Below are 23,747 nucleotides of genomic sequence, written 5' to 3' on the forward strand. Positions count from 1 at the left end.
CATACCAATAGAGTTGCTACAAGCTACTGAGACTGAATCTGTCCAAATTTTGACAAATATTCATCAAGAAATATGGAAAACTAAACAATGGCCCACAAACTGGAAGCATTCAATATACATCCCAATTCCCAGGGAATGCAGTAATTATTGAACTATTTCCTTAATATCCCATGCAAGTAAAGTAATGCTCAAGATTCTACAACAAAGGCTTTTACCATATATGGGACGAGAAATGCCCGATGTCCAAGCTGGATTCAGAAAGAGAAGAGGCACCAGAGATCATATCGCAAACATACATTGGATAATGGAATGGACCAAGGAATTTCAGAAGAAAATCACCCTGTGCTTTATAGATTACAGCAAAGCCTTTGACTGTGTAGATCATGAAAAACTATGGAATGCTTTCAAAGAAATAGGGGTGCCACAGCATCTGATTGTCCTGATGTGCAACCTATACTCTGCACAAGAGGCTACTGGAAGGACAGAATATGGAGAAACTGATTGGTTCCCCATTGGAAAGGGTGTGAGACTGGGATGCATTTTATCACCCTATTTGTTTAATCTATACGCAGAACATATCATACGGGAAGCGGGATTGGACCAAGATGAAGGAGGTGTGAAAATTGGAGGGAGAAATATCAATAATTTCAGATATGCAGATGATACCATACTACTAGCAGAAACCAGTAATGATTTGAAATGAATGCTGATGAAAGTTAAAGAGGAAAGCACAAAAGCAGGACTACAGCTGAACATGAAAAAGACTAAAGTAATGACAGCAGAAGATTTATGTAACTTTAAAGTTGACAATGAGGACATTGAACTTGTCAAGGATTATCAATACCTCGGCACAGCCATTAACCAAATGGAAACCATAGTCATAATCAGAAGAAAGCTAGGACTGGGGATGGCAGCTATGAGAGAACTAGAAAAGGTCCTCAAATGCAAAGATGTATCACTGAACACTAACGTCAGGATCATTCAGACCATGGTATTCCCAATCTCTGTGTATGGATGTGAAACGTGGACAGTGGAAAAAAGGAGATAAGAGAAAAATCAACTCATTTGAAATGTGGTGTTGGAGGAGAGCCTTGCGCATACCATGGACCACGAAAAAGACAAAAAATTGGGTGTCAGAACAAATTAAACCACAACTATCATTAGAAGCTAAAATAATGAAACTAAGGTTATCCTACTTTGGACACATAATGAGAAGACATGATTCACTAGAAAAGACAATAATGCTGGGGAAAAAATAAGGAAGTAGAAAAAGAGGAAGACCAAACAAGAGATGGATAGAGTCTATAAAGGAATCCACAGACCTGAACTTACAAGATCTGAACAGGGTGGTTAATGACAGATGCTATTGGAGGCCACTGATTCATAGGGTTGCCATAAGTCATAATCAACTTGAAGGCACATAACAACAGCAACAGAGGGGCAAACATTACCCTTTATCTTGCTAATACTGAAAGTTTGAGTGAGGATAGGTTGTTTTGTCTAGAGGAAAAAACATTTATTGATGATGGACAATAAGTGAGTATGTAAACCGCTAACTCAATTAATTATCTTGTATGTTTTAAATCTTAATGGTTTAAATTTAATTTTAATATTTTCTTTGTTTTTGTTGTCTTCTTTCCACCAGACATTTTGGCTATCATAGTAGCTGTTTGAGCATTAGTAGCAAGTCGTAATTTACTTGAAGGCACATAACAACAACAACAACGTGTATAATACTTGTTTCTGTATAACATAGTGATGGACAAATCTGTCAGTTTGGGGTTTTCTATTTCTTATTTTTCTAATCTTAAGTTCAGTTCTTCACGTTTCTGCATGAGTGTTTTTTTTTAAAAGTCCTCAGGAAAATTCATCAGCATTTTAATGTGAATTTCTCCTAATATACACATCTTTGTATATAATTTTATCTAATATACACATTGTGAAAAGCAATTACCCCTAATATAATGCAGGTTCATGTGGTACTTATAATGTATGCATTTTAATGCACACTTTACCCTAGTATTTGAATACTTGTACACATTATTTGGTTGGAAAACTGCACTGCAAAAATTAGTAGAAGTGCAAATTCCAAATGACAGCTGTGTTTTGGATCTCATACTGTTTTAGACAGTCTCTCCCGTCTTTTGTGGCTGCACAGGCTGCTGCGTGCGTGCATCGCTGCCATCAATCAAGATGGTGCCAGAGGCTTCAGCCTGTTAGGGAAAACTCAGCTGCCATCTTGGTTAATGGCAGTCCTGTGCGTGCAGCCCGCGCAGCCTCAAAAGACAGGAGAGACGGGCGGGTGGAAGAAGGTACCTCTCTGCGATCCGCGGCAGCTACTCTGCTGCGGGTTGCAGAAAAGGAACGCTACTCCTGTCCCATCCTATTGAAAGGCCCCCCAGGATACTGTTTCCCTGGCTCTCTTCTGGATGCACCTTATGCTCCATAATGGTAAAGTTGCATTTAGAGGTGAGCAACGAGCTGGCCAAGTTTGCTGGTGACAAATGTGAGGAGGGATTGTGAGGAACCCCACAAGGATCTCTTCAAAGTGGGTCATTAAGCATTAAAATGGCAAAAGTGGTTCAGCATACAAGTGTAACATGATGTACATTGAGGCAAAAATTTCTAACTTCTTATCTATGCTAATGGATCTGAACTGATAGTGACTGGAAACAGATCACGGGGTCATGGTGGATAGTCCAAGGAAAATGTCAACTCCCCTATATGGTAGCTGTGAAAGGGACAAATTCCATCTTAGGGATAATTAAGAAAAGGACTGAAAATAAAACGGCCAGCATCATCATGTTGTTATGCAAATCTATGGTATGAATACATTTGGAATACTATGTACAGTTATGGTCACTGCACTTCTAAAAGAATATTGTAGAGCTTGAAAAGGTGCAGATAAGGGTAACAAAAATGATCAAGGAATTGAAGGAGCTATATTATGAGGAAAGGTTACAACATCTGGGCCTTTTTAGTGTAGAAAAAAGTCAAGTGAGAGGGGACATGATAGAGGTGTACCAAGTTATTCAGGGTGTGGAAAAAGATTAGTGATGGCTACCAAGTTGTATATTTTATATTTCTCTAGTTATGAATGTAATTATTTTAACCTGTTTTTAATACTGAATTTAAAATTGTTATTATCCTGGGGCCTGCTGGTGAAGGGTGAGTACTACTACTACTACTACTACTACTACTACTAGTAGTAGTAGTAGTAGTAGTAATAATAAAAAGTTCATGGATGATAAGACTATCAATGGCTACTAGCAATGAAAGCTATGTTCTGCCTCTAATGTTGGAGACAGTATGGAGAGTTGTTGTTGCCCTCATGTTCTGCTTATGGCTTCACATTGACATCTGTTTGACCACTGTAAGAACAGGCTACTGAGCTAGATGGGACTTTGGCCTGATCTGGCAGGGCTGTTCTTATAGATCCATCCAGGGATTCCTCCTGCATCAAGCACCATTTTGAGCTAGGCATATGACAGCACTCTATACAACGCAGAAGGACATGTCCATGCAGAAGACTTGAAATGTGCAATAGTGTGTGGGTGATGGTGGTGAAGGAACTAAGAGGTAGAACAGGTCATTAAAGACTCTTGTTTCAGTGTCTTTTTCTTTTCTTAACCTAAACATCCCTCGCCTTGTGGCCACTAGTAGCAATTAGCCCAACATTGCCTTATATGAGAAACACAGATTTGCTTTTTTATTTTCCCTCTCATTTAGTTCAGTTTCCAGGAACTCTAGTCCCTGTAGGTATGCTTGATATGCTAAGAGATTTTGTGATTAGGCCCAAACTATCCACCCAGACTGACTATACATATTTTCATTAGTAAATAGCCCATAAAGCAGGGGGATTGTGGTGCTGATTATTTGTGAGATAATTATCTATCTACAAGTTTCACAATTTTCATAATGACATTTACAGGTATGTGTTAGCCAGCACCTCTAACAAGTGTCAGTTCAAACAAGCTTATTAACAATATGTGAATGCCACAATGAACACAATTTTGTGTCTGCTTGATTCTTTCTGAAAGATAAAAGGCAGCATTCTAATTAAGTTCACATTTTAGTGTTCTCTGGTAATTGAAATGCAATAAACAATGACCTTGTGCTGCCATTTTAGAAGACATTCACAGTATAAGAGTACTTAAAAGGGTTGGAGTATATCAGGCTGAATGATAAGAAAAGACAATAATATTTTAAAAAATACTTTTATCATGGCTTGTCATCACTGTGGCACAATTTATGTTCACTCTATGAAGCACTTGCTCTATGAAGTACTTGCTTTTATAAATTGATTAAGGCTGCAATTCTGTATCTAATTACCTGTGATTACATCTCATTGAACTCAGTGAAACTTGCCTATGAGTAGACACAGTCCAATATATTGCACTATAAGTCCAATTTACATGTGTGCTTTGACATAGATTAGGTTTATTAAATTTGTGTATCACTTACTACTAAAAAAGGCCTAAAGCAATTTACAAGGAAGTAAAAAAATACAATGATAAGATTACAGAGCATATTAAAAACAGATTTAACAATACAGTATACTATCAATGGTGCTAGCCAGCTGTCTGAGGTAGGGTGGGGGGAATGTCTTTGCCTGATGCCAAAACTATCACAAAGTTGGCATCAGGTGGGCCTCCCAAAGCAAAGCATTCCATAAACTGTGCTACTGCAGAGAAGAGCTGGGTGTGCTCAAGTGTGCATGGTTCTCTTCAGTGTAGGGTGGTTGCCATTGATTTAAATGGAGGAAGACAATCTGTATGGATAAAGGAAGGAAGCGGGGATTGACTGCCTCCCCTGAAATGAATGGGAAGCCATTGTGGATGTATGGAACAGGTCACTGGATCAGTGCATTGGGTGCAAATTAACACACTACATCAAAGCAAATTACAAATCTCTAAATTATTTTAAAACTCCTGGTCTCCATGCTCTGAAATAAAAACTACCACTATCCATACCTATAGTATGAAAAATTGAATAGTACACATGGTTGAGCAAAGCAATATAATTCATTTATTTTGTCATGTCATGAGGCTGCTAGGAGTTAATACTCTAAATAGAATTCCAACTCCACAGATGAATGTGTTTCTGGGAATCTGGTTGAAAGCTGAATGTTTTTCTTTCATGTAGACATTTGGAGAAGCCTGCAGGAACATGAATTAGCAGCTCTGATTATATATCACCAAGTGTGGGAAACCTGGGACTGTGGTTATCAGTGCAGAAAGAAAAATAACTTCTGAAGTCTTTGGTGTTTAATTCTTTATAATGAACAAAGAGAAGTCTGCAGTTAAACATTTAAAATGTGGTACCCTTATTTTCACTTTAAGACTGATTCATAACTCACATCACAGAATGTATTTATTTGGTCATTTTCACCATGTTACAGTCATTGTTACTGGTGTTAAGGACAGAAGAACCTAAGAAGAATGATTCATCTAATCTAGGATCCTGTTTTTGACAGTGATCCACCAGATGCTTTCAGGGAGCCCAAAAGTAGGGTATGGAGGCAACAGCCCTCATGCTATTTATCAGCTGGCAATTCAGAGGCATGCTGTTTCTGATCCGAGGTGTAGCATACAGCCATAACTGAAATGGAAATGGACTGCCTTCAAGTCGATCCCGACTTATGGTGACCCTACGAAGAGGGTTTTCATGGTAAGCGGTATTCAGAGGGGGTTTACCATTGCCGTTCTCTGAGGCTGAGAGACAGTGACTGGCCCAAGGTCACCCAGTGAGCTTCATGGCTGTGTGGGGATTTGAACCCTGTTCTCCCAGGTTGTAGTCCAACACTCTAACCACTTATCACCCAAGAATTTGTCTAATCCCCATTTCAAGCCATTTAAGCCAGTGCCAATGTCACATCTCATGGGAGCAAATTCCATATTTTAATGATGTGTCGTGTGACAAAGTACCTTCATTTGTCAGTCTGGAGTCTCCTTTGGAACATACAAACATCAGAAGCTGCCTTATACTGAGTCAGACTATTGGTCCATCTTGCTCAGTATTGTCTACACTGAGTGGAAGCAGCTGTCCAGGGTTTCAGCCAAGGAACATTCCCAGCCCTACCTGAAGATGCTGGGGATTGAAACTGGGACGTTCTGCATGCAAAGCAGATGCTCTGCCACTGAGCTCATCAATCTCAGTGAGTGACCCTGAGTTCTGGTATTATGAGAGAGAGAAAATTATCTCTACCTACTTTTGCCACACACTTCTTTCATTGCTCCCTTTTGTCCTTTATAAATCTCTCATACACACAAACACATCTGCTGTAGCATTCTTTGCATAGGGAAAATGCTGGAATATCTTTATCATTAAATTAAATTGTAGCCTTGACATGTCATTTGACATGTAAAGCTAGAAAAAATATTCAAGTTATTTTATTGAAGATCAAGCCAAGCCTTTTATTGGGGGGGGGCAGGGGAGGAGGCTATGTTTCGCATCTCAGCATGAGCTCTCACTCCCAAAGATACTGGACTGATACACCTTGACTAGGATTAATAGCCAACAGGCATGTGACTGAGGCTCAGTGGGACTTATGTCTGAATAGACAAGTATACAATTGCACTGTTGGGTAGCTTCCACAAGCACTACGACTGGAAGAAAGCCCTAATAAATAACAGCAGGCCTTCCAGCTTAGGTTAGGATAAAAAAGGATTCTAGGCTAGAGTAGAGTAGGTAACAATTGCTATCCTGAATAATCTGACATAGGTCCATAATAGTATATGAATTTTCATTTTATGGATTACTTCATCTTGGAATTTGACCTATGAGAACTGATGTCTTAGAAGGAACTTATTTCCATATGCAAGATATGTTTTTAATAGAACATGATTAATATATCAAGCCACATGCTGTTCTATAAAAGAACTGAGAAAATGGTAGTTGAAAATTATTCTGGAATGGTTAAATATGCAAAGGCGGAAGTGTTTTGCCTTAAACAGAGCGAAGGCTTTCTGAAGGTTAGCATCTACATCGGCCCAAAACACAGTATAACCTCTAAATGCTGGAAATCCATATCATCTGAAAGGACAGCTACAAGTATATGGTTTAGTTTTTAAAATCTAGAAATAAAGCAAAATACTTGGAAGACAAGGAAATCTAAACAAGAACCTAAATTGATTGTTTAAAATTATGTAATGAGGTTGCTGTAGGTGATTTATGCTGTAGATCTGCATTAAGTGCTACATCTGTAGTTCCAGAAGTTTTCTATCCCCCCTTGTGCCCCCATCATGTTCAACCGCACTGTTACAGGTGCAACATAATATTCATTGCGCCCTTGTAAGGAATTGTTCTTTTAGTGTGCCAGCACTTACGCTTTGGAACTCCCTGCCTCTTGACATCAGGCAGGTGCCTTCACTGTACTCTTTTTGGTGCCTGATTATAACATTTTTATTTGGGCAAGCCTGTAGTCACATAGATGTTGATGTGTTTTAATCTCTTTTTAGTCTACTGTTGTTTTTAATTGTGTTTAAAAATGTTTTTAATGTATTACATTCCATAGCATTCAAACTGTAACACAATAAAGTACAACTGAATAAATAAAAGATGTAATAAAACACAATGAAAATGAAAATGAATATTTAATATAGTCATACCACAGATCACCTGAAGAAAGTCCATAGACCACGGCTGGTCCACGGACCACAGTCTGGGAGCCTATGTGTTAGGCTGAAGACTGATGTATATGTTGTCTTTGGCAGTAGTGTAGTTGCAAATTCAGAAGTGCAGGGTCCCTTCATGATAGTTGTAGCCACACATCCTCCCAACTTTTGTTGTTGTTGTTTTGTTGTTGTTGTTACTGGATTGAGAATTAGATCCTTGTTAATTCTTCTCCCACAACAGATGTCCCTAGGAGCCAATCAGCATGAAAGGGGAGAGTGTTCGCTACTGAAAAGAGTCTTCTCTGGCTGACTCACTTCCTTTCATTCTGATTGGTTCCAGTCAGCAGGAAAGGATAATGAAGCATGTTAGAAAACACTTCTCAGGGACTAACATACTCCCCCTTCATGATGATTGGCTCACAGGATGCTAGAGTCATAGGGACCCTGCTGGGACCCTGATCCCCAAAAAGTAAGGGGTCTAAGACCTCCCAAATCCCTGGATGACTACACCCCTGGTCTTTTGTCAGTGATGCATGTGACTTAATTTAACTTTGCAGATTAAGGCTACTGAGAATAAACCACATTGAATTCAGTAGGACTTGTACAATGAACAAGCCTAGGATCAGGCCACACTACTTATAAATAATAAGCAAGAACAGTAAAATGACAATCTAGAATGGACCAAATGCCCAGTATGATCCTGACTGCAAACACCTTCCACTTTTCTTGATCTCTGCCCTCAGTGCTTATACCACTGCTCTCCCTGCCCATCCCTAGGTAGCAATTCTCCAGCTCCTTATTCCCCAACCTTATCCCCCATTTCTGGCCTCATTGTTAGTCAATGTTGTCCTTACTGAGGGGTAGTAAGGCTCTGGTGCCACCACAAGCCTCTGCCCTGTGTATGCCATCTTTTTTTAAAACAAATTGTTTATTGTAAAGGCTTTCAAATAGATGAAATAGGGACATGATGTCCAGCATTCAAAAGAGACATTTTCAATACAATTAGAAAATAAATAAGTATAATTACAATAATAAAGGGAGGGGTAGGTGGTAAGGAGGGAGAAAAGAGAGAGGAGAGGGAGGAGGGAAAGAGGGGAAGAGAGAGAAGAGAGAGAAAGATGAGAGGGAAGAATAGAAGAGAAGTTGGAGAATGGAGAGATTAGAATAAGGCATTGCTAAGGAGGAGGAGGGGTATATGAACAACATTTGAATTATAATATATCCCTATATATATGTATGACATATAAATGACAATAAAAAGAGATATAATGAATGTTAGGGTGAGGTGCAGAGGGGTGATGGTTGATATGATTCTAGGATTTTTCATAACATCTCTGCATAGAGAGTTGTGGGTGTAGGGGGGCCTCCAATCATATTCCTTTGTTGCATTTTGGCTAACATGTACCATTTTGTGTGAAATTTCTTTTGATGGGTTATGTCATTTTCTTTGTTGTTGCATGAATTTCTCCATAAGGGCTGTTACTGAAATTTGTTGGTACCATTCTTTCATTAAGTCATGGTCAAGCTGTTTCTAGTGGCGTGCCACAGTGATGCCACCCTGGGCTCCTACTGGGAGAAAGGGTGGGATAGAAATAAATAAATAAATAATGCAAGCCACTATGAAAAAGGAAACCAGCAACTCTCTGAAGTGCAAATCCTCACTGCCTCCCTGGAATATTGAAAGGACAGCTGCAAGTTGGTCAAGTGCTATTTGTTGTTTTGTGATGAATCCAGCTTCATGGAATATTTGTTCCAAAAAGTCCCGATGACTGGGCATGTCCACCAAATATGGAAGTAGGTACTCTCCAGCATGACGAGGTAGCATCTTTAGTGATCCTGCTGAGGGTGTGGGGAGCCAGGTCTGTGTATGCCATCGTTGATCAAACAATTGTTTCATGTTGGTTGTTGTTGTGTGCCTTCAAGTCGATTACGACTTATGGCGACCCTATGAATCAGTGACCTCCAAGAGTATCTGTTGTAAACCGCCCTGTTCAGATCTTGTAAGTTCAGGTCTGTAGCTTCCTTTATGGAATCAATCCATCTCTTGTTTAGCCTTCCTCTTTTTCTACTCCCTTCTGTTTTTCCCAGCTTTATTGTCTTTTCTAGTGAATCATGTCTTCTTATGATGTGTCCCAAGTATGATAACCTCAGTTTCATCATGTTAGCTTCTAGTGACAGTTCTGCTTTAATTTGTTCTAACACCGAATTATTTCTCTTTTTTGCAGTCCATGGTATGCACAAAGCTCTCCTCCAACACCACATTTCAAATGAGTTGATTTTTCTCTTATCCGGTTTTTTCACTGTCCAACTTTAACATCCATACATAGAGATTGGGAATACCATGGTCTGAATGATCCTGACTTTGGTGTTCAGTGATACATCTTTGCATCTGAGGACCTTGTCTAGTTCTCTCATAGCTGTCCTCCCCAGTCCCAGCCTTCTTCTGATTTCTTGACTATTGTCTCCATTTTGGTTAAGAACTGTGCCAAGGTATTGATGATCCTTGACAAGTTCAATGTCCTCATTGTCAACTTTAAAGTTACATAAATCTTCTGTTGTCATTACTTTAGTCTTCTTGACATTCAGCTGTAGTCCTGCTTTTGTGCTTTCCTTTTTAACTTTCGTCAGCATTCGTTTCAAATCATTACTGGTTTCTGCTACTAGTATGGTATCGTCTGCATATCTGAAATTATTGATATTTCTCCCTCCAATTTTCACACCTCCTTCATCTTGGTCCAATCCTGCTTTCCATATTATATGTTCTGCATACAGATTAAACAAATAGGGTGATAAAAGACACCCCTGTCTCACACCCTTTCCGATTGGGAACTAATCCTTACAGTAGCCTCTTGTCCAGAGTATAGGTTGCGCATCAGGACAATCAGATGCTGTGGCACCCCCATTTCTTTTAAAGCATTCCATAGTTTTTCATGATCTACACAGTCAAAGGCTTTGCTGTAATCTATAAAGCACAGGGTGATTTTCTTCTGAAATTCCATGGTCCGTTCCATTATCCAACGTATGTTTGCGATATGATCTCTGGTGCCTCTTCTCTTTCTGAATCAAGCTTGGACATCTGGCATTTCTCATCCTATATATTGTAAAAGCCTTTGTTGTAGAATCTTGACCATTCCTTTACTTGCATGGGATATTAAGGCAATAGTTCAATAATTACTGCATTCTCTGGGATCCTCTTTCTTTGGAATTGGGATATATATTGAATGCTTCCAGTCTGTGGGCCATTGTTTAGTTTTCCATATTTTTTGACAGATTTTTGTCAACATTTGGACAGATTCAGTCTCAGTAGCTTGTAACAACTCTATTCGTATGCCATCTGGTCCTGGTGATTTGTTCCTTCCAAGTATTTTAAGGGCAGCTTTTGCCTCACATTCTAAAATTTCTGGTTCTTCATCATACGGTTCCTTCATGAATGAATCTGTCATCCTGGCATCTCTTTTATAAGAGTTCTAAGAGTTTCTTCAGTCATCCATTGAGGTCTTTCTCTTTTTCTGACTAGAGGTAAAGTCTTTTTGCATTCTTCCCTGATTATGTCTCTGACTTCACTCCATAGTTCTTCTGGTTCTCCGTCAACTAAGTTTAAAACCTCAATTCTGTTCCTTGTTTGATCTTTATATTCTTCTGGGATGTTTTTTAAATTATATTTTGGCATTATAATTGCTTTGTTGTTGTTCTTTAGCTTTACTCTGATTTTCGATACGACCAGTTCATGATCTGTACCACAGTCTGCTCCCGGTCTTGTTTTTGCAGAGAGTATGGAACTTCTCCATCTTCTGCTACCAATTATATAATCAATTTGATTCCTATATTGACCATCTGGTGATGGCCATGTGTACAGTCGTCTTTTTGATTGCTCAAAAAATGTGTTTGCAATAAACAAATGATTGGCTTCACAGAATTCAATAAGTCTTTCTCCTGCTTCATTTCTGTCTCCTAACCCCCATTTCCCCACAATTCCTAGTTCTTCTCTGTTCCCTACTTTTGCATTCCAGTCCCCCATGATTATCAGAACATCTTGTTTTGGTGTGTGATTAACTTCCTCCTGTACTTCTGCATAAAATCTCTCCTTCTGCTTTTGCCATTGGAGTGTAGACTTGGATGATGGTTATGTTAATAGGTTTCCCATTTAATCTCATTGATAACACTCACGCAGACCTTGCATTGTAGCTCCTAATTGCTCTTGCTACATCACTTCTCACTATTAAAGCAACCCTGTTTCTTCTTGATGTCTCATTTCCTGCATAAAATACTTTGTAGTTGCCTGATTGAAAATGACCCATTCTCGTCCATTTTAATTCACTCATGCCAAGTATTGTAATGTTGATCCGTTCCATTTCTTGCTTGGCAATTTCTAACTTTCCCTGGTTCATGTTTCTCACATTCCATGTTCCTATTGAGTGCATTGTACAACTCCGGACTCTCCTTTCACATCTGTGCACGTCAGCCTCTGGGCTTCCTTTCAGCTTTGACCCAGCTGCATCATTAGTCACAGCGTGACTCGTAGTCTTTGTTCTTCCCCAGTAGCTTGGTGAGTGCCTTCTGACCTGGGGTTCTCATCTTCCAGCCCTATCTTGTGTTTTATTTTGGATACTCTGTTCATAGGGTTTTTGTGGTAAGAGGTATTCAGAGATGGTTTACCATTGCCTTTCTGAGTTTGGATCCATATTACAGTAGGGCCCCGCTTTACGGCGTTCCGCTTTACGGTGCTTCGTTCATGTGGCGGTTTTCAATTAGGGAAAGGCCCTGCTCTTACAGCGTTTGTTCCGCTAATATGGTGGGTTTTTTCCGTCGCACGCCATTTTGACATCATTTTTGCGTGACGTGCCCCATTATAGTCTATGGGGCCCCGCTTTACAGCAATTTCCGCTTTACAGCGGGGGCCTGGTCCATAACCCACCGTATTAGTGGGGCCCTACTGTAGTCTGGTGTCTCAGCTTTGACCATTCTGCCTTGGGTGCCCCTGCTAGGTGTCTAGCTTCTTGATCTAGACTCCTGACAGCTTTGTTCTCAGCTTCTTCAACACTCTCAAATCCCCTCACCACATTAATGTGTGTATCCTAAAGGGGGTTCATGTTGGTATTCCAACACAATTTTACACTTTTTTTTCTTTTTGGGATAAATGTTTGTCATTTTGACCTACTATAGCTGGCAATGTCCTGTAACATTCCTGAGGCTAAAACACAGGAGCAGCATTTTGTCTTCCCTCTTTCTCTTTCTTATGAGCATTGTGCTAAAGTGGTCCCACATTTCTCATTTACTTCCATTTCTCTATTCATTTTTCAGGTGTTTCCTATTGAATGCGAGATGTTAAAATCACATCTATATTTTGTAAATTATAGAAGTGAAGTAAATCTAAACTTGAACTGAAAACCTAGTTCATCTAAAGCAGTTTATTTCTTTCTGTCCCCCCCCCTCATTTTTCTTTGTGTATCTGCTACAGTGCTTTTTGGGAAAATCCAGCAATCACTTTAAAAGGGTAATGCATTTTTTTTCCTGACAACACGAACTGTGGATGTAAAAGCTAATCCCTTGCAAATCAATAAGAATGCAATTGCTACCCAAAGGCGGTTCAAAGGAAAGAAGGTGAGGAGGGTCTCAGTTCTGGAATTTGTACTGCCATCTAGTCAAATTAGGGGGACCTTTTAATTTTGCCTCCTTCATCAGGGTGTTTATGTCTCAGCCAAACCTGGTAGAAATCCTGTAAAAGCAACTACAACTTTTGTTTCCGTGCTAGGATAAGTCACAATATGAGAATCCTTTCAGTCAGTGGAAAGATGGCTTTGAACAACTGCAGGAATGGATCCTGTCAGGTGTGTAGCATTGCCAGGTGTACGGCACTGCAGGGCTGTGACCTGAATTTGAGATTGTTGCTATGCAAAATGTGAAACAGCCCTAAGGGTTTATTTCTCTTTATAATGTCCTGAGGTGATACAACCAGATTATAAGATTGTAGCTCTCAATGGCTTTTTCAAGTTGATCTGTCAAGTCAACTCGAGGAGGCCATCCAGAGCTAAAACCTCATAATCTGATTGTACCAACTCAGAAAATGATAAGTATCCTCAGGACTGTTTCACACTTAGCAACAAACCCATGCTTGCTACTGAGCATACATACTGTATAATCTATCACAGAACGGGTTTCTTTCAGGTAAATCAGGGACTGACATCAAATACATTTTAGGGAAGATCTTCTACACAAAATATCTAAGAAGCTAGAGATTATAGACAAGTGAATGTATTTGAATATATATTTATTTCAATGATAAGTAAGTAAAGTTAAAGTTGCATACATTGAACAGGAAGCTGCAGCTAATTCTGAGTTTCTGATGACAGGCAAATGTGTTTTTAAACCCATATTCATATGTCATGTTTACACTTTACATTTTTTGGTGCATTCTTAAAACAACACTAAGGTGGTCACCAAAAGAGTAATTAATGTGAGAAGAGATCAGCAAACAAGGATATCTTAATCACAACAAAGATCAAGAAGGGTAGAGAATAAGGAACTGGGTAGTGGGGAGGGTAGAATAGCCCACCCAGATCTCTCCTAATTTCTCCCACGTTAACTACCTACCCCCCACACACATTTTCCCCTCTTCATCCTAGATACAAGAGAACACAAACTAGACATAATGTTAATCATGCAACTAGCAATTATGTGAATGTTTTTATAAGCTGCGAAGAACCATGGGGAGTGAATTCTGGATCAGAACCACAGTGGGAAATATGAACTTTTTAACCCTTTGCCCCTGCTACAGCCCTGATCCAGATCCTCCTGCAGCTGTTATTTTTGGGGGGCAGAAAGGTTCCATCAGTACCAATGAGAACTTTTACCCCAGCACAAATAGCAGCTGCATGTGGGTTGTGGGATGGGGGGCAACCCACCAGAATGGGGGGAAAAAACACAGAAAGGCAGTGGTCTGACCACTCCTGAAAAGCTCACCCTGGACACTGGTTTGTGACAACTACTTCTTGATTACAAATACCCTGTTTTCAGGGAAAGTGATCAAGGGGGTTATGCTTACTTGGTCGCTCAGTGACATTTGATACTGTTGATCATACTATTCTCTTGCTCTATGAGATCAGCACTGGGGTCACTGTTTTACAGTGGTTCTGGTCCTATCTCCAGGGTCGGTTTCAAAGAATAGCATTGCCTGATTATCTCTAGACCTCCTGTCCCCCTGTGCTGTGGGGTGCCTCGGGTACCATCTTGTCCCCAGCTCTATTTAACATGGACATGAAGCTGTTGGGAGCCATCATGAAGAGGTTTGGGGTTATGTGTCATCTGGCTGATGATGCCTAGCTCTACTTCTCTGTAACATCTAGATCAGGTGAAGCCATGCAAGTCCTGGAACTAGGGCCAGGAGTTTGTGAGGGCCAGCATATTGACTCTGGATCCTGGGAAGATGAAGCCACTGTGGGTGAGCAATTCCCAAGTCTGGATAATTGGTCAATTCTTTGCTTTTGATGGGTTTGTACTCCCCTTCAAGGGGCAGGTTTTTAGTCAGTACAACTGCTGTGATCATAGCAGTCTTGGGTTTGAGGGGGAGGGTAGGCTGAGTCAATGTTGCTTGGGAAAATGAGTGCTACCTATGTGCTTGCTGCAGCACTTGTGGTAATATACAACACCCTAGCAGATACACGAAATAGTATAAAGATGATCCTGTTAACAACTGTGCTGATGAGTTCAAGGAAGAAGGGATATGAATAAAATACTTTCTTTTATTGAGACTTTTTCCTGTTACCACAGCCATGGCAAGGCAAACACACAGCCATTTTCCAATATTTTTGAAGAATTAAACAGGGAAAATCTATATTAATAAATAGATAATGAAAGCAAAGTTTTAAAGTATTGAAGATACAATGGAAAATATTATGTTCTAATTCAAAAATACTAAGGATCCAAACCTTCTCAGACTCTACATGTATGTATGGTAATGCTTGTGTGCACAGCAATATAAAAAGTAAAGGGAAAAAATATGAGATTCTGTCTAATCAGCTGGTTGAGGGGGGGTCTGGACTGAGTCCTTACTACCCCAACTTTCCCATCAGGTAGCTGATTAGGTTATTTTATACATTTTATTAACCATATCAAGCATTTCTGCATTTGTGTGTGTATCACTATTGTTGGAGGGCAGCTTTATACATACCCCACCACCACCAGACAAAGATTTGAGTGCTGCCATCTGTGGCTGAACTCAAGTACTACAACAAAGCTAAGGAAGCTCTTCTTTGCTGCAATATTTGCATTTCCTGCCTAATTACTCTTGTGTGATCAGAGTAGCTGGAAATTGAATTGGAAACTTCAAGAGCTTCCAAGGCGATAAGACAGCCAGGGATGTGAAAGTTATCATTGTTGACTCCATATGCTTAATTAGAAGTTGAGAAGATTATCATTAACTGCACCAGAGTGTCAAAAATCATCATTGGAAATGAAATTGATCACAAAGAGCATGTAGAAAACAGGGTTTGTGAACCATAACTAAAACCTGTTTATCTGGGGCAACCACTGGAAAGAGAAAGGGAGGGAAATGCTGTGGCTGGCATTTCTCAAGCAGAACTTTGCAATGTGCAGTGAAATAATTAGTTATAAGCCACTACCTTGCATAACAGCCTACAAACTGTAACTTACCAGCAAAGGGAGTTTGCCCATTTTACTTTTTAATTGGTATTTTTTTCTTCAACTTTTAAAGTGTTAAAAATATTTCTTTGATATTTCTACAAATATATAACACTATACAAATAATGGATGGTTGAAATTGAGATTTCTTAAAGATGCATCCAGAATCTCCCAGTGGACAGGGAAGTTCAAGACATCTGTGGGTGAGATCAAAGTAAGGGATGCAAGAAAGCTGCTTTGATTTCCCATGGATCAGGCTGAAACTATATATGCTATAGGCAGGAAGGTAGAACACTGGAGTGAAAGGCAAGGGACCCAAAGTATACAGGACTACAGGGGTAGAATTCACTACTGCAAATGTAGATGCTGTCTTTCTCTCTGCATGCTCGGAAGATAATATGTAACTTCTAAAATTGTAGAGGGAGCAAAAGGGTTTGGGGAATATCTCATCAATGGATCAGTTTGGGGAAGCTCCTTTGCTGCTTTTAGTATCTGAGTGGAAGGAGGAGAGGTTTGGCAGGTGGAGAGCTACAAAAGCTGCTACTACCTGAAGATGGCAGAGACCACCCTCTCCCTGCTTGCTAGCCTCTTTCCACTTGGCTTGGGAGGGTGGAGCCCTGAGTCATTCTAGCTGTGACAGCTGCTACTACCTGAAGAAGCCAGAGACCATCTTGGCCGTGGGCTGTTGGTTAGGGGCTTTTGTTTGGGCCAAAATTTAATTCTGGAGGTCAGTTATTATTTGCTGTTATTGGGATTATGTTTTTGTATTTTATTGTTGGAACTTATGAATTATAAGGGCAGTGTTTCAATTTATTGTATTTTTCTTAATGAGATATTTTATTTATTGTTTGACTATTTGAATTTTGTGTTGTAACAGTGATTTGTGTTGCTTTTTCCATGTTGTGAGTCGGCTTGAGCATAGATTACTATGGAAAGGCAGCATACAAATAAACCATTATGATGATGGTTTTGAATGGTCATTTTGTAAAAATTTGAAATCTTATACCCAGGCAAATTTGTACCTTACAGACAGTCTATTGTGAAGGTGTGCATTCTGTTCCACATAAGGAACCCTTCTTCAGCCTGCTCTCCTCCAGATTCTGTATGACTCTTAGCTCCCATCAGCCCCAGCCAGTGTGGCCAATGGCCAGGGATAATGTGAGGTTATAATCCAATAACACCTGGAGAGTACCAGGTTGGGGAAGGCTGGCATAGAGGAATAACAAGAATACGAACACTTACATATCTGATTAGTTGTGCATTGCACATAACTAGCTAGAACGGCATGAATGGAAATGGACTGCCTTCAAGTCGATTCTGACTTATGGTGACCTATGAATAGGGTTTTCATGGTAAACAATATTCAGAGATCGTTTACCACTGCCTTCCTCTGAGGCAGAGAGGCAGTGACTGGCCCAAGGCCACCCAGTGAGCTTCATGGCTATGTGGGGATTCAAACCCTGTTCCCCCAGGTCATAGTCCAATAGTCACTAGAAACAACCTCAAATTGGCCCATCTATTGGAGCAATTGGTGGACTTTAATGTTGGTGGGCTGCAGAAAAGGGCCACAACAATCCCTATCATTCAGCTCTGACTCTCCTAATTTAGACTGGTCTACTAGCATTGACTTGAAGGCAGTCCATTTCCATTTTTCACTAGAACATTCCCAACTTTCTTATGGGATTTTCTGCCCCTGATTTTAGTAGGAATATCAAGAAGCTCAAACACTTTCCTGCTTACAATGGCTTGAATTGTAAAGCCTGCACTAGTGTGGCGGATGTAAATATGAATTCCTAGCTGAGGTTTGTATATGAGAAAAGGAGTGTCCCCCAAGCTGCAGTAAGGATCTTATCCTTCTGTATAAACCCAAGCTTGCAGATGCTTCTGGTTATGTTAGTTTTGATAATGAGCCCATTTACAGTTTTACCCCCAGCTGTTGATTTAGTCCAGTAGCTCTACATCAGATAACATACTGAAATGTGGCTAAGTGATAGGCGGGGTGATGGTGGTGGGAAGGCGGTAAGCAAATGAAATGTTTCTGATGTGACTGGGGATTGTGAGGCTTACGAAAAGCATATCTAATTAAAACCATTAATGTGCAGGATGCTAGAACAGAATTGCCCAAGGAATTTTTATTGCATTTCAGTACAACTTTTATCTATGGCAGATCTGTGGTCAGTGCTGTAGCATCAACAGGGAATTCATATCCTACTGCACTACAGTAGCATGATTTAAACACGAGAAAACTTCCTTATAGTAAAATTCATTACTGTTCAGCATGATATCCAAATAGCTACCAGTTCTGTTCACAACAAACAGTACTGAAAAAGCTTTGCTAGTGTTACTGATTTTGTTTTGGCTTGATCGAGTGGTGACCTGTGTTACCCCATTTTTAATTTTTTTTACTGTGGATCAGATGAAATAGGAACATTGTTTTGAAAATAGAAGTTCATTGACATTAAAAACCATCTTTTTTTTTTAAACTACTTTTGGGCTCAGTAGTCAATTGTGCCTGCTTTATATTTTCAGATGCCTATCTATATAGATTTCCATAAATCGGAATAATCTCTTTTGAGGTTCCTGCACCTTCTCTTAGTCAATAACAAGAGTTCCCTTCCTATTCCCCTTTGGAGATGCAAGAAGAGAAAAATATTTCCTGTTCTGCTAGAAATCCTGAAATGCTAATAATTTTTATCCTAACACAAGTTGAAAGTCAAAGTGATATCATTTCCCCCCTGATGAATTACTTTCCCCTTTTGGATACACTCTTCCATATTCTCTCTCAGGTGGAGATTCTACTGCTCTCTGAACTAAATTCGTAACTCAGCATAGGTCATCTAATAGGATGATAACTAAGTTTAAGGTAGGCAACATTAATGGATTCTGGTTTAATAGTGGTTGGCATATTAAATGCCTTGACTATGAATATGTTGGCAGCTTTTTTCATTATTTTTGCCAATAATTTGTCAGAAATGCTCTGGCTTCTCTCGGGACTTTGTTGTGTCTCATGTAGTCCTAAAATCCATTGTGGGCAGCTCAGCCCACTACCTGATTATGATGATTTAAACTGATCTGTTAATCTTAACAGGGCTAAATTCAGTACAAATATTTTGGTTTAAACTGGTCTGAGGATTGGGCAGTAAGAAATCTGGCTGTTAGCCATAGTGGGGATAAATGTTGATTAGTAAAACCAAGCTATTTTATATTTAGTTACTGATGAACTCATACAATCATCCTGATCCCCTCCCTACATCAGAGTCTAGTCAATTACATTGCGCTCAGTTAAAGAAATTGCTGTAGATGCATATTACTTTGTCAGGTCATATAGCTTTAAGTTGTGTCTCAGAATGGATTATACAGTATACACAGCTGGAGGTATTACTTTTGTCAGTAAGTTGGTTATAAAACTTGAATTTTTGAATCTGTTGTCTTTCTGTAAGGAAAGGTGTACAATGAATGAATGATTGTGTCTTGAAAGAACTATGTATTTGCTATCAATGAATCCTTCATGCCAGGGTGTTTGTGTGTGTGAGAGAGATTTGACAAATATTATACGTGGATCGTGACTATTTCATAATATAGTACATGGGCTGCAGTTCTGTGAATGCATATACATGCTTTTAACCCAATCCTGTGCACACTTACTTGTGAGTAAAGACCCTCTGAACTTCAATGAGATTTACTTTTGAGTCAGCATGCCTAGGGTTATGCTTAAGTCATAAGATTGAAGTTTACATAATAGGCAAAAGATTAACTTAATTGATATTAGACTGTATGCTTACAGAAAAGTGGGATGTTTTTTCCTTTCCTTTCTAATCTTCTTTAAACCAATGTACACCTACTATACTGGCATTTTTAAAATGTAAAAATATAGACAAAAGAAAGTGGGAGTTAAAAGGTAAGCATTATGGCAATGATGACACACTTCATTTTTTCTTGTTAGCTTTTAATTGATATTAACTGATGGACTTATTATATGTTGAAAGTAAGGAGGTGACTAAATATGAACATATGAAATAAAGTGGAAAAAGAGAAAAAATATTGAGGGGAGAAAAAGAAGGGGCAATTGTAGAAATAAAATAAGATGTATGTAGCTCTGTGTTTCTAGGTTTTTCTTCGAAAGTGTTTGGGTGGTATTCTGTGGTAGTCCTACTCAGAGTAAACCAATTCAAGAAAATGGACATAGCTAATTTGTCATGACCCCTTGCTGCTGCAAGAACTCTGCTTAGCTTGTTCTAATATTGCAATACCCTGTTCACTCTCATTTCAAATCAATCTCTCCATTTGTAAGCAAAGAGGAAAATATGTAAGTATTTTAATGGAATGTGAAAGCTTTCTCACTTGACACAGTGCTCAAGTAAAGGCTGTAGAGTGCATTTTATTGGCCATAGGAGGAAGGTAGCCAGCTTTGCTTACCATGACTTGGTTTAGAAAAGCCATAAAACCAATAGCAGTAGTGCAGAAAATATATTTTGTGAGCACTGATGTAGAAATTCTAGTTCAACTTTGTTTAGGGACCCTTCAGAACAGCATGGGAGGTAGCGCTAGGAGCTGCAGGGGTTGAGAAACAAACAAGCAAACAAACTGAAAAGGCGATTGATCACAATCAGTAGAGGACCCCCTCTGCTCCTGTTCCATAGTATTCTATGACAACATGATGTAGTTTAGATGGCAACATACCAGGACCACTGGAAATATGTTGATGTTTAACAGCATGCATTCATTGACTATTTGGGCCACATATTTTATCACATTCCGTAGATTCTGATCCAGAAAATGTTTAGCAATAGGTTTATTAATAGGAAACAATGGCTCTCCCTAAGCTTTATATGTCTGCTCTGCTTTCTTGATGGAAAATTTCCTGAGTGTAACAAATGATTAAAACAAACAATGTCTAACTAAAGCAGCAGCTGTTTCACAGGCAGTGACCCAACTACAGTGGATGTTGATTTTATTTATTATTAAATTTATAACATGGCCTTTCTCCCAAAAGGAGCCCAGATATCGATCTGCAAATGTTTTGTGGCAGTGGACTATCATGGCAATGAATGCAATATACACCAGCAGCCTCAGCACATAAATCATTCTGGAACAGAAAAGTCAGGATAGTTCTAGTGTGCATCTGTGTATTCAATAGTGAATTAAGTTTTGACATGATTCTATGTTCCTACCTGACTTCTCCCTCATACAGCTTTCCCTTGATGCCTCTGCTATGAGCCATGATAAGCCAGGAATCTGAGTATGCATATTCTGCTATATCATGTTCTTTGCCCCACTGTATTACCTTGACTAATTGCTTTTCTTTCCATATTTAGTTCTTTTATGTAGAAGTCAGCAAAGCAGGTGTTTTCTGCTATAGACCACTATCTAGTAGACCCTTATTGACATTTTTTTCCCTACACAACTTTTCCCTGGCTTCTTCCTTGGATACATCAACACCAGAGTTTTCTTACCATTTTCCTTCCTTCCTTCCATTCTGCACATATTGGCTGTGAACCCTGTTGCCTTTTAAGCCCCCTAACTACCCAAATCTCTTTTGTGAATAAACACTAACTCCAGTTTTGGTTAGAGTTGTACCTGCAGAGCTATTTAATAACAGCACCAGGATGTTACTGATACCCCCTTGGGTGCATAAAGACAAGCGCAAGCTATTGGAAATACTGTTTTAAGCCATAAGATCCTTGTTCCTAAGTGAGTTCTGGCTTAATTAAGAATAAGGCTCTCTTGAAAAAAAAAGACATGAATAATAGCAGGTCAGTCCATTTGTCCAACTAGTCGAGTAGCAGTATGACTGGCAGTAACTCTCCAGATCCTTAATCAGACATCTTTCACATCACCTGCTACCTGCTCTTTCTTAAATTGGAGATGTCTGTGATTGAACCTCGGACCTTCTGCATGCAAAACATCTGCTCTACCACTGAATTTTAGCCCCCCCTCATGGGTGCTCCCTATGGGCACCTCTTGGCTATTAACAGTTCAGCCTCACTGGAAACAGGAACTCTGTGACGGATCACATGGTTTATATGCAGAAGATTCCAAGTTCAATCCCTAGCACCTCCAGTTAGATGGTCAGGTAGCAGCCGATGCTAGAGATCCTGGAGAGCCATTGCCAGTCAGAGTAGACAACACTGGGCTAGATGGACTAATGGTCTGACTCAGTATAAGGCAGTTTTATATGTCCATAAAATCTTCACTGGGCCCTAGCCAGCGAAGGCAGAGCAGAACTGTAATGACAAGTAGCCACTGATAGCCTTATCCTCCATGAATATGTTTCACCTTTTGAAGTCATCCATGTTAGTGGCCATACACTACATCTTGTGGGGGAGAATTGCATAGTTAAGCTACTCTATGTGCTGTGTGAAGATTTACCTTCTTTTGTCTTGCAACATTCATTTATTGGATGTCCCTGAGTATGTACTATTATGAGAGAGGGAGAAAAACTTCTCCCTATCCACTTTCTCCATTGTTGATAGGTCTTCCAATATTTCCATAAGGCGAAGTTTTTCCTCTACTTTCGCCTCTACACTGGGGTTCCTCAGGGTTCTGTTTGGCTTCTGCTATTCTACACATTGTCCCTGGGTGACCTCATCAAATCCCATGGCTTTGTGTATCATCTATATGCAGCTGTCCCACAATTTTCTCTCTGTCTCAGAATTTACTTTCTCCATCTATTTCCACATCTGCAGCTGTCTGTCTGACATTTCTGATTGGATCGTTCATTGTTGTCTCAAGCTTAACATGTCCATTGCTGAATATTTCATCATTTCTCCATAGCCCTACTCTCTTCGTACACTCTCCTTATCCATTGACATTGTCACCTTACAACAACAACAAAAAGTTATGCTTCCTCTTTGCTCCTTCATCAAAAATTCTGGTCACCTCTCATCTTATCTACTGCAGCCTTTTCCTCTTTGGTCACCTGTTGTCTCACCTTGCCCCCTCAGCACTCTCCTGCCAAAATCATTCAGCTTTGTCATCACTGATCATATGACATTCCCGTGTAAAGTCCCTACATTAGTTTCCTGACTGCTGTCAGATCCTGCACAAATTCCTTATTCTTACCTACAGAACCCTCCATGGCTTCTCCCACTTATCTCTCTGCTCTAGTATGATGTGTTTTCATTTCCTGATAGCCTGCTGGGAGGAGAGGGAGAGGAGAAGGGGTGGCTTTGCTCATTTTATTTTTTTTGACCCAGACCCTTCTGTCTTAATCTGATGCCCCCTTTGAGGGAAGTTCAGAGAGTTGTGACTGCAACAGAAGGGGGGAAAGGCCTTTTACTCCCTTCTTTCCATGACCACTAGCCTGGGTAGGCCAGTCATACCAGAGGCTCACAGGTGAGCTGCCACCACACTCTCGTGGGCTCCCTGTACTCCCAGACTGGAGGGGAGACAGAGCATCCAGCATGCCTGCCTCTCCATGAAAACTAAGGTTGGTGAAAGCTAATCTACTACATATTACTAAAGAATTATTTAGTTGATCTGGCCTAATATTTG

The 23,747-nt window shown here is 39.8% G+C and overlaps 1 protein-coding gene across 6 annotated transcripts in view; it reads left to right on the forward strand.

Annotated features, from left to right (window-relative positions):
• KIF26B (kinesin family member 26B) overlaps positions 1-23,747 on the forward strand; it is a 406,835-nt gene that overhangs the window by 170,460 nt on the left and 212,628 nt on the right. The gene's annotated exons all lie outside the window — the stretch shown is intronic.

This window comes from Rhineura floridana, chromosome 4 (assembly GCF_030035675.1).
Source record: "Rhineura floridana isolate rRhiFlo1 chromosome 4, rRhiFlo1.hap2, whole genome shotgun sequence".
NCBI classification, from domain to species: domain Eukaryota; kingdom Metazoa; phylum Chordata; class Lepidosauria; order Squamata; family Rhineuridae; genus Rhineura; species Rhineura floridana.